Genomic DNA, 9,811 nt, shown 5'->3' on the forward strand with positions numbered 1-9,811 from the left:
AATTGCATAATATAAATGATGATGAAATATGCATAATGTAAATCTAGTAATATGATAAAACATAATATATAATTACATATAAATCAGGTATTAATCATAAATATTTTATATAATATATTCAATTTTACATAATATATTCAAGAACAAATCTAATAGTTACTTTTAACAAACAAAATGTACTGAAGTAGTCTATCTTAATTCTGTTTAATTATGTCTATTTATCTATTTTTTAACAACTTTATTATCTTTTAGCATAATAGCAAAAAATAGATTGAACTCGATACATAAACAAAATAGCATCCGTAATGGCATGCTATCTGTTCTATTCTTCTATTCTTCAATTCGATATGTAATCACTTGTAATATGCAATGCAGTGAATGCGCATATAGCGAAGATTACGCAAGCAACCGAAGTAAATCTTCAAGATTCGACGCAAAAGTCACGTTTTCACGACATTTCTCGCCCCGCGGCTCATACTCGGGTGCACCAATAATTAATTAATATATGTTACGCAACACGATGGATGTTCAGTGACGTTCGTTGCCGTTGAATTTAAATCGTCTTCCAATCGCACGCGCAAAAATCCACCCGCGGTGGATTTACATCCCCGACACGCAATCGACAACATATCTCAGCGTGAATTCGAGATACCGTCCGCGTGTTCGCTCGTTATCGCTGTCCTAGTCGATGCATTGTTCTTGCACAAGGTGGATTAGTCTCACGCACCCGGGAACGGCAGTCGGGCAGCGTTAATTAAAACGATATCCCACGTCGCGTTGGCGCACGCGAGAATTCGAATCTCGCACATGTGTCAAACCTTTGCTCCCTCTCTATCTACGCAAAACGCCCTCGTATACGTCAAATGCGTTTGCCATTTTACGTGTAAATTAATCTTCAACTACTACATTCAAATCTGAAGATATGGTTAAATTGGAACTTTATCAAAATCAGAACAAGTGTAAATCATTTGTAAGATATCAAACAGAACCTGCATTTCTCTCAATATTATTTTTTTTTATCTTTTGCTTGTTGCCATTTCTATTATTAAACGGATATAAACGTATTTAGATTTAAATGTTAGATTTGGGTCAGTTGCATTAATTATAAAATTCTATCTATGAATTAATTAGTACGTATTCTATTTTTTACCATTCAAATCGTCGCTTTCTCCAAAACATAAAAAATGTTACCTGAGAAGGATAATTTATGTGATGACTATTGTTATTTGCTCGGTGTCTTTTATTTAAATGATAGCGCATACTAAATATATAATTTCAATATTAAAAACTTTCATGTATTATTTTGCAAGCATTAAAGATAATATATTTTTTTCATTTAAAAAGACAACTACATGGTATTTACAATATACGCTCAATCATTTTTAATCATAAATCAATACATGAGAGCTCAATTAATTAATCGAGCCACTTGCAGACTAAAATACTAAAAATACAATGTGGCTGGGTATAAACACTTCCTTGACTTACTCATCTCCTTAATTATAATTACAAGCGAAGAACGGACGTCGATTAAATTTGAAGACCATACATAAGAGCGTTCACGCATGCAAATCCAGACGAAGAGACTTAATATATGTCCGAAAGAACATTCTTGTTTCGATCGGCCTCCTACGTTCCACGTCAGGCGACGATGTATCTTTCTACCTACGTAGATCCGTACAGAAATCTCGCCGCTACGGACGCTGTCGGTGTTCGTAAAGATGTCAAGTCTACCCTCTCTTCGATCAACGTCGCACGGCACGTTCGACCAACGTCGAGAAGTCGGCGAACGAGTCGTCACGCCGAGTCAGCACGTTTTGTAGGAGGGCTTCGTAGAGACGGCCGCCTCGGTGCTCAGTATGCAAGCTCGGTGGTGGCCGCATCCGGTAGGTATGCGCTCGCGCGCGCAAGCTCGGAAACTCACGTTGCATTATGTATCTGTCTGTCGATACCGAGCACCACGCGTGAGCGCGATGATAAGAATAGAATAATAGAATTTTCTATGAACTTGTCTCTCTTTCGTCGGTCGCGCGGCGTCGGATAGGGAAGACGCTATTGCAAAAGGAATAAAATACTACGATATACTTGCCCCCTTCCACCCGCCTCCCGCCCCCCTTTCACTCTTTCTATCTCTGATGAGCGATGGTAAGCAGCGCTTCCCCGCTGCGTCTCTCGTGTGTATCTCATCGGTAGATCTCGCCTCGTATGCCTTTCTTGTTGGTATCGACGTTGAAGTTCCGTTAAAGTGCCACCGCGTCAGAGTCTCGTCGAAAAAAGAGCCCGTCGCGTTTCATCGTTTTGCGGAGATACAGCGCTTCCTTGTGAAGCGAACAAGTTCGCGTGCGCAACAGAGGTCGCTTGTCAAAAAAAAAAAAAAAAAAAAAGAGCCGAGATATTTAGAAATATTAATAATAATCATTATCAAGTTGTGCGTATAATTGCGTTAAAAGATAATTATAATAGATTTTTTGGAAAATTAGAAATGCGAGCTGCAAGTATCATATAAAAATAAATATTTTGAATAGGAAACTTTGAGCATGAGATTGTTAAAATTATATGAATCATGTGCTAACGTCTAACATAATGTCAAGTACATAAAATATATATGTAAAAATAAGTCAGATTTTTTTTCCTGATTTCTTTAAATTTAATCGATTGCAGAATCATAATTATTCCCCATTGTTAGGTTTTATATTGCAGATTTTATATTTTGAGATATTTATTATTTTATTTCATACATTAAATTTTCATGTCGCATTTTATTAAAGCTCATTTTTCTCCTGAGTATATGTATGTACAAGAAATAAAATAGAGTCATGCCGGTGCACCATTTCGGCGGTCCCGCTATTATTTGTCTCATCACATTTCTCTACTTCCTCAACGATACCGATGTCGACGTCGGCATAACGCGACCTCGTCGAAATAAATTACGCGAGATAAGTTTCGCTCCCATATTTGCGTGCTACTGGGCTATACTATCTTAATGCTGCCGCGATTCTACGGCTGGTAATTGTCGGCCAATTACCGTGGCGCTGACGTATTTAGTCGCATGCGAAAAGAGCCGTCCATTGTTTGCTCCCTGATCCCGGTACCCGCGTTCCTAATTATGTATAATGTCCGCCGGGAAAACGGGCGATACATCCGCGCACCTCGTTCTATTGTTCACGCGAGCAATCAACGCCTTTCCCTAGGTGAAACTGTAAAAGCCATCGGAAAATCTAGGAAACGGTAGCCTATTAACATTCAATTTTTTTACGTAATCGTCTATATGATTAACAATGTCATTGGTATATACATTGTTAATGTATCAGTAATGCGAGTTTTTCTTTCACATACGTAAAGTTCGATGTATTCACTCAATTCTCTTTATCTACTATATCAATGTGCAAATTATGTTTTTTATTTTTTTTTTTTTTTTTTAATATATTCTGCTTTAATAAAAGGGACTCATGCGTATTAATTTTTTAAAACAATTTACGTAAATAAATTAAAATCATATACGTATATCTTTGTACATGTCTATGCTCTACCACAGCATACAACATAATAACTTGTCATTAAAAATCTTTTGCTGAATAGCAGCAGAAAAAGTGTCAGATCAATTCCATGCTCTTGACTCAATTGAAATGTACAAGTCATAGTAGCTAGTGATAGAGATAGAGAAGAACTAATAGGAAAAAAGTGGGTGTTCGTGGTATAATGTAAGCGGTGGAGACATGTAATTTGTTCTTGCACGAAGATTTTTCTTTGCACGATTATTTATTCTATTATTTGTCCTGCCATCGTAATGAGCGCGTTATAAATTATTTTGCCCGTCATCTCTTCTTATTCGTCGTATTTTCCATCGTGCTTAACCGTATTACCGTATATTCTACATCGAGACGGTGCAAATATCCTGAACGTAAATTATGCCGGTCTGACCTTTAATTCTCTAATCAATGACTCGCCGTGCCGTGTTGCTAAAACACTGTAACACTTTTGCGGACACCTGTAGCGCTTCCAGTTAAGCAAACTTACGACTACCTGTTATTAGCAAGTTGCGCGCATGCAGTAGATAGAGGATAGACAACATTGTCTTGCTTCGTGGCATAATTAACTCTCGTGGTATTAATTAGTGGCGGCGGTGTGCTGTGATGCGGCTTATTCTGTCCACCCAGTCGCGAGCTATTTCTTACGCTTCCCTTGTTTTTACGTGACTTGCATCACGAAGATGTGAGGCAATCAAAGTATACGTTTGTGTTATGCTAGTTATATCGTGGTAATTTCACGAATATCTATACCACTGGTCATCTCAACAAACACGAACGACAACTTTAACGGCATATAAAATAATTGTCATATTGTGTCGGAAATAAACTGCAGTTTTAATTATCTGATATACTTGAAATTAAATATTACTCTAAATAGCAATTTATTTTTCGAACTTTTGTATTTTAATTGATACTTTACATGTAAAATATGTAGGTTAAAAATATAATAATAAAAATTAAACCTAATGAAATTAATTACATAACGTACAGCTAAGCATCTTATTTCTTTCGTTCTCTTGTTAAAATGGAAAGAAAATTTAAAACATAATATTATAGCTTGTTTAAAATAATCTGTGAAATATATGCAATATATTTTCCAGAATTATTAAATATTAGCCCAAGTAATTTTTCTTCGCAGATACTTGCGAAAATTCTTGTTTCCCTTACCCGCAACGTGTGTTTGCTGAAATCTTTTTTGTGAATGTAAGTGTCAAAGATAGTCGGCGCAAGAAGAAATTCAGTAGTATGTACGAGTCTTAGATGCCACGAAATTCTGACCGCAGGCCGCATACCAACAGTCGGCAAAACACACGCCTTGAGAAAGAGAAAAAGAAAGAGGGAAAAAGAGAAAGAAAGAGAAAGCAAGAGTTCACAGAGTGAACCGCGCGGAAGGCGAAGAGAGGAGAAAAGAGAGCAAAAGGGAACTCGATCGCGGGCTGCAAGATGCTGGCGATAGCGCGCATAAAAGATGTATCTACATTTAGTTCGGACAGGCACCACTTTATTCGCTCGCCGAGCGCTAACAAGTGTTTTCCATCGGTCGAAGCGGTAAAGCTTTAAAGATTCGCCGAGTGCAACCGGTCTGCCACGAAGTCGCGCTACTTGCTGGTAGCTTGATATTACGAAATGCGGTAAATCTTACCGCGTGAACAACGCGCGACTGTCAATCAATCAAGTTTTAAGCCAAGTTTTTCATTTATTTCACACACGCATCCGTTGGCATACGCAATCGGATATTCTCTGTAACCAGCACGCTTTTTTCGTCCACTTTACAATCCGATGTACGTGTATATGTAACGTGTACAAGTACAAGTTATTTTAAAAATATTTCTGCATTCTGCATTTCGATTTTCGTTAATAGGAAATACAAAGTTTCTTATTAAAATGCTCAATATTAAATATTTAATGACATTATTTTAAATAATGCTCCTTTTTTTCTGTGTGCAAGATATTTTACATAAAATAAATTTTGCGTTAATTGTTTTATGAAACCTTTAAGTAATAATAATCTCTCTATTAATTATTGCACATGTGAATATGAATACTACATTCAAATTTAAATGTTTACAAACAAAACATAAAACACACACCCATATGAACAATTTAATTACGAGTATTACATGTCAGATTTGTAAGATATAAGTTAAATATAGGGGTTTGTTATATCTCGAATATCTTATAATCTCTACACGCTTAGAGTGTGGTCTTTGGACGAGGAAATGAAAGCAGAATAAGAGACCGCAACGTAGGAACAGTATTTCATCCTTTATAGATGTCGGCTCGCGTGCAAGAAGCGTTCAGCCTCACGAAGTCGAGAACTTCTGGCTTTGATGGGGGTTACAACATGGACCTCGAGCTCTCGAGAATCACGATTCGGTGACGTGTGGCCAGTCTGTTATCCGGATACCGTCGTAGACGGGTGCATATAAACGTAAAGCTTACCGTCAAGGATCGGTGTATGCCGAGAGTAGAAACGAACATTTATCCGCGAAAATAGACAACTATATGTAAATGAATAACGAATGGGCCAGAGAAATATAATTTTTCAACGATTTTTCAATTTGCTGACTGTTTTTCAGAAAAAATGCGTCTGTTGCTGTTATCATCTGACGCAATTTTCTGCTGATAGATTTAGCTGAGCGATCTCTATCAAGTAAGCACGATGACAAAGAAATAAAAATTTGTATCATTTATTGTTTCGTTGCTTTTATATTACCAAAATAGCAGTAGGCAATTTTTTATTCTAAAGCCATGATTATTTTATTCTAATCAGGATTTTAACACATTCCCGAAAATTTTTAAAACAGTTTATAACAAAAAATATCCATTATTACATATTTTAATAATTGTATGTATGATGTTTTACATATCATAAAAATATGAAAATAAACCCGAATACGATTCGATAACGTATGTTTAGCTCACTGTATCGTGATACTAGTGCACACATATCAAACTAAAATATATGACAGAGAAGGATCGAAGCGTGCTGGATTAAGGTGGCACGAGTGAATCCGTGGAAGTGGTCTACCGCTTCCTGGTAGCCCGATAGTACTTAATCGGCAGCTTTGTATGGGAAGCGGTCTCTCGTGGAGAACAACAATACGAGAGTAATTCTTCGGATCGTAAATAACCCTCGGCCGAGTATCGGAATCTGGCTCGTTGAATCTCAGCAGCGACGAGTTCGTTCGCGCACGTGTGAATCAAAAACGTGCTCCAACTGTAAACATCAAATAAAATTGCCGCGAGCCTACCATATTTCTCACACATATCGTAATCATTTTTAATTATTAAAACTACTTTTCTCATAGCCAATTATGCAGGTTGCTCGACGTGGCACATTTCAAAGCTTGTAGCACGCAGAAAGCGAGATAATTTTGACATCAAATGTGCTTTTTTTTAGCAAATTATTTATATCATTAATAAAATATTCCATTTTATCCCTACATGTGTGTTAAAACAGATATATATAGATGAGAAAAATTACACGAGATATTTGAAACACTCACTACTTATATCAAAGATATATGAGTGGTTGAGTCCTTTTACATAGTTTTGTTTTAAGGAGTGGTCACGCGTTGAGCTCGCTCTAAATCATGCGTATTTCAACGTTCCGTATATGTTCACGATTACATAAAAATTGAAATCGATATAATCATAAGTCGTAAAAGTCCACATAAACAAACATATTATACCGGAACGCGTAAACGTAACTCAGTGTCTCCGCGCGCGAAATCTTTGCAACAAGTGGTATCGTAAATATGATGATTGACCGCGTTTACGATGTCGCCGCCTTTATAATTCCGCCAGCAAATGGTTTACACAAGCGCCGCGATCTCTTATTCCGCCTTTATTCAGCTTTAGTTTACAAGAGGAAAATAGCCACGTGAATTACTTTTCGCACTGATCGCAGTCAGCAATTTTCTAAGCGAGAAAAAGATGACTGATGAGCTGTCTCTGATTAAATAATCTACAAAGGTGGAGAAAAGCAGATAACTCATTTTCCCGATAACAAGTACCGACTCGAGGTCTTTATGTCGTGACATCGCGTCGCGTGAGCCGCGATAGCGAGGAGACGCTGTTTAATTAATGATAATAACTTCGCCTAACAAGAGCACCTCGCCGGCGTGTTCTTCTTCATTGTCTTTTCGTGATGCGTCCCGACGACGCTCGTTCCCGCGTCTTCTCTCAAGGGAACGCGAGTCGTACCGCTACGTTTATGGGTCTCTTCTAGTTTCTTATTCTCTCGTTCTGGGTAAGAATCACAGATCGCCTTGCGGGTCGATCGCATCGTGAAACGTTCCAGTCGCCCGCAAATCTAACCGATCCCTATAATACTGTGTGCTACCGTGACTTATGCCGGCGATATAGAGTTATTTTTTTTTTCAGGGACTTCCTTTGTTGCAACCTCAGGTGGAATGCCGTTACGCGAGCTCGCGAGTTCCGCCCGCAAATGGCGGTGAACTTCTTATTATGCTGTTTTAAGCCTCATAAACTTCAAAAAGTGGGCACGATTTAAATGATTTAAAAGCGCGTAAAAAGTGAAAAGACGTTTCTCATTTACTTTTAACTCACCTCTAAAGTTTATGTATTCGGTAATATCGAAAACTCATTTTCTCCATCTATTATGTTTTAGACAAAATACAAGTAGTACATGAACAAAATACAATATTAGCATCGGAGTAAAATATTTTAGTCATTGTATTATAACATTAGAAAACAACACGAAACAATATGATTATAAAATATGCAGTCACGAAACGTCTCTTAAATAGCAAAACTCTGCTTTATATTTTTCCAACAATTTTAATCTTTTTTCTTATATCCGTCATGGCAAGAAATTAATTTGACACCCGCTATTATATCACTATATTTTTTTTTCTATAATATACATGTCTAACTGTATGTAGTTATTGATTATTATATAACATTAATACACATCTCTTACGTTGATATTTAAATTAAAATAATTCGAATCTCAAATTATTTGTATCATCACTGCTTGTTATTCCCTAGAAATGTTTCTATATAATCGCTCGATTAAATTGAAATATAATAAATACTAAACAATGTATTTAATGAAGGATGCATAGCAAAGATACTACGGAATTAACGTCGTCTGAGAAACGCGTCGGATTCGATGCATTCCTGGCGTGCATGCGACTGTAATAAAAAGAAACGGAGCCGCAATCTCGGACGAATCAAAAAGCTTGCGCTCTGCGCGCACACATATCACGTGTCTCCGCGTGTATTTTACTTTGATGGTGAACGGGCCTTTGTTAGAGAGGACGCCAAGATGCCGCATTGTAGTCGGCCAGATCTCTTAGACCGGCTGCAACTGCAGCGATGCTGCGCGCCAACAAACATAACGCGGCACAACATCGGCGCGCGCACATATCTTACCCTCTCGCGCGCGTCGCAAATACGATGGTGCTAATTGCAATTTATGTCTCATTGCAGTTGTCGTCGGTACGCCGCGACAAAGGGAGCTACGCCGCAGGCGGCCGTTTCTACGTTTTAAAGCGTTTCAAGACGGAACCGTGTGCCACTATCACGGCGGGAAACACCACTAACGCTTCTGGTCAACGTCTTCGCGGATCGCGACGCATCGCTTTGATTACCTCGCGAGACTCTGAGTTTCGAACTATCGAAATAAATATTCAAAATCAAATATGAAATGAAAATATACATTTGATATTTTCTATAGATACATAATAACACTAATATACATATATTGTAAGCATTTCAATGAATTTTAAAAACAAGCTTTATCAACGTTTTATTACTTTATCAAAGTGATATAACAAAATTTTTGGACATATATTTAAAGCCAAATGTGTCGATTGAAAATATTAGATATAATGACACGTCATTAAAAAAAAATTTATTTTAATAAAAACTTAAATTGAAAATTTTATTAAAATTAAATGAACCATGATGCATTTTCTTACGTACTTTTCAGTTTAATTAGCGCAATAATTTTTTTCATTTTTAATATAAAAATTATTAATGTCTCAATACTGAAACAAACACAATATCTTTTTTGTCTTATTGTCGAGTATCCACATAACCAAGAGAAAGCGCATAATGCTAGAAAATATCTTGTGCAACACACATCATGCATAACTAAAAAATCTCTAAATTGTACTATTATTTTCCTACTATCTACTATCCGAGTACCGTTGTTCGGCACAAGATTGCCGTCATTGGGAAGTAATAGTAACGCCAGGCGCACGGTGCCTCCCTGAAAAATACTTAATCGCTCGACAGTCGTGATTCGG

At 37.2% G+C, this 9,811-nt stretch overlaps 1 pseudogene; it reads left to right on the top strand.

Annotated features, from left to right (window-relative positions):
- The first annotated feature begins 922 nt into the window (after nucleotides 1-922).
- On the top strand, nucleotides 923-9,267 carry LOC140663585 (uncharacterized; annotated as a pseudogene).
- The last annotated feature ends 544 nt before the right edge of the window (nucleotides 9,268-9,811 follow it).

This window comes from Anoplolepis gracilipes, chromosome 3, assembly GCF_047496725.1.
Source record: "Anoplolepis gracilipes chromosome 3, ASM4749672v1, whole genome shotgun sequence".
Classification (NCBI taxonomy): Eukaryota; Metazoa; Arthropoda; class Insecta; order Hymenoptera; family Formicidae; genus Anoplolepis; species Anoplolepis gracilipes.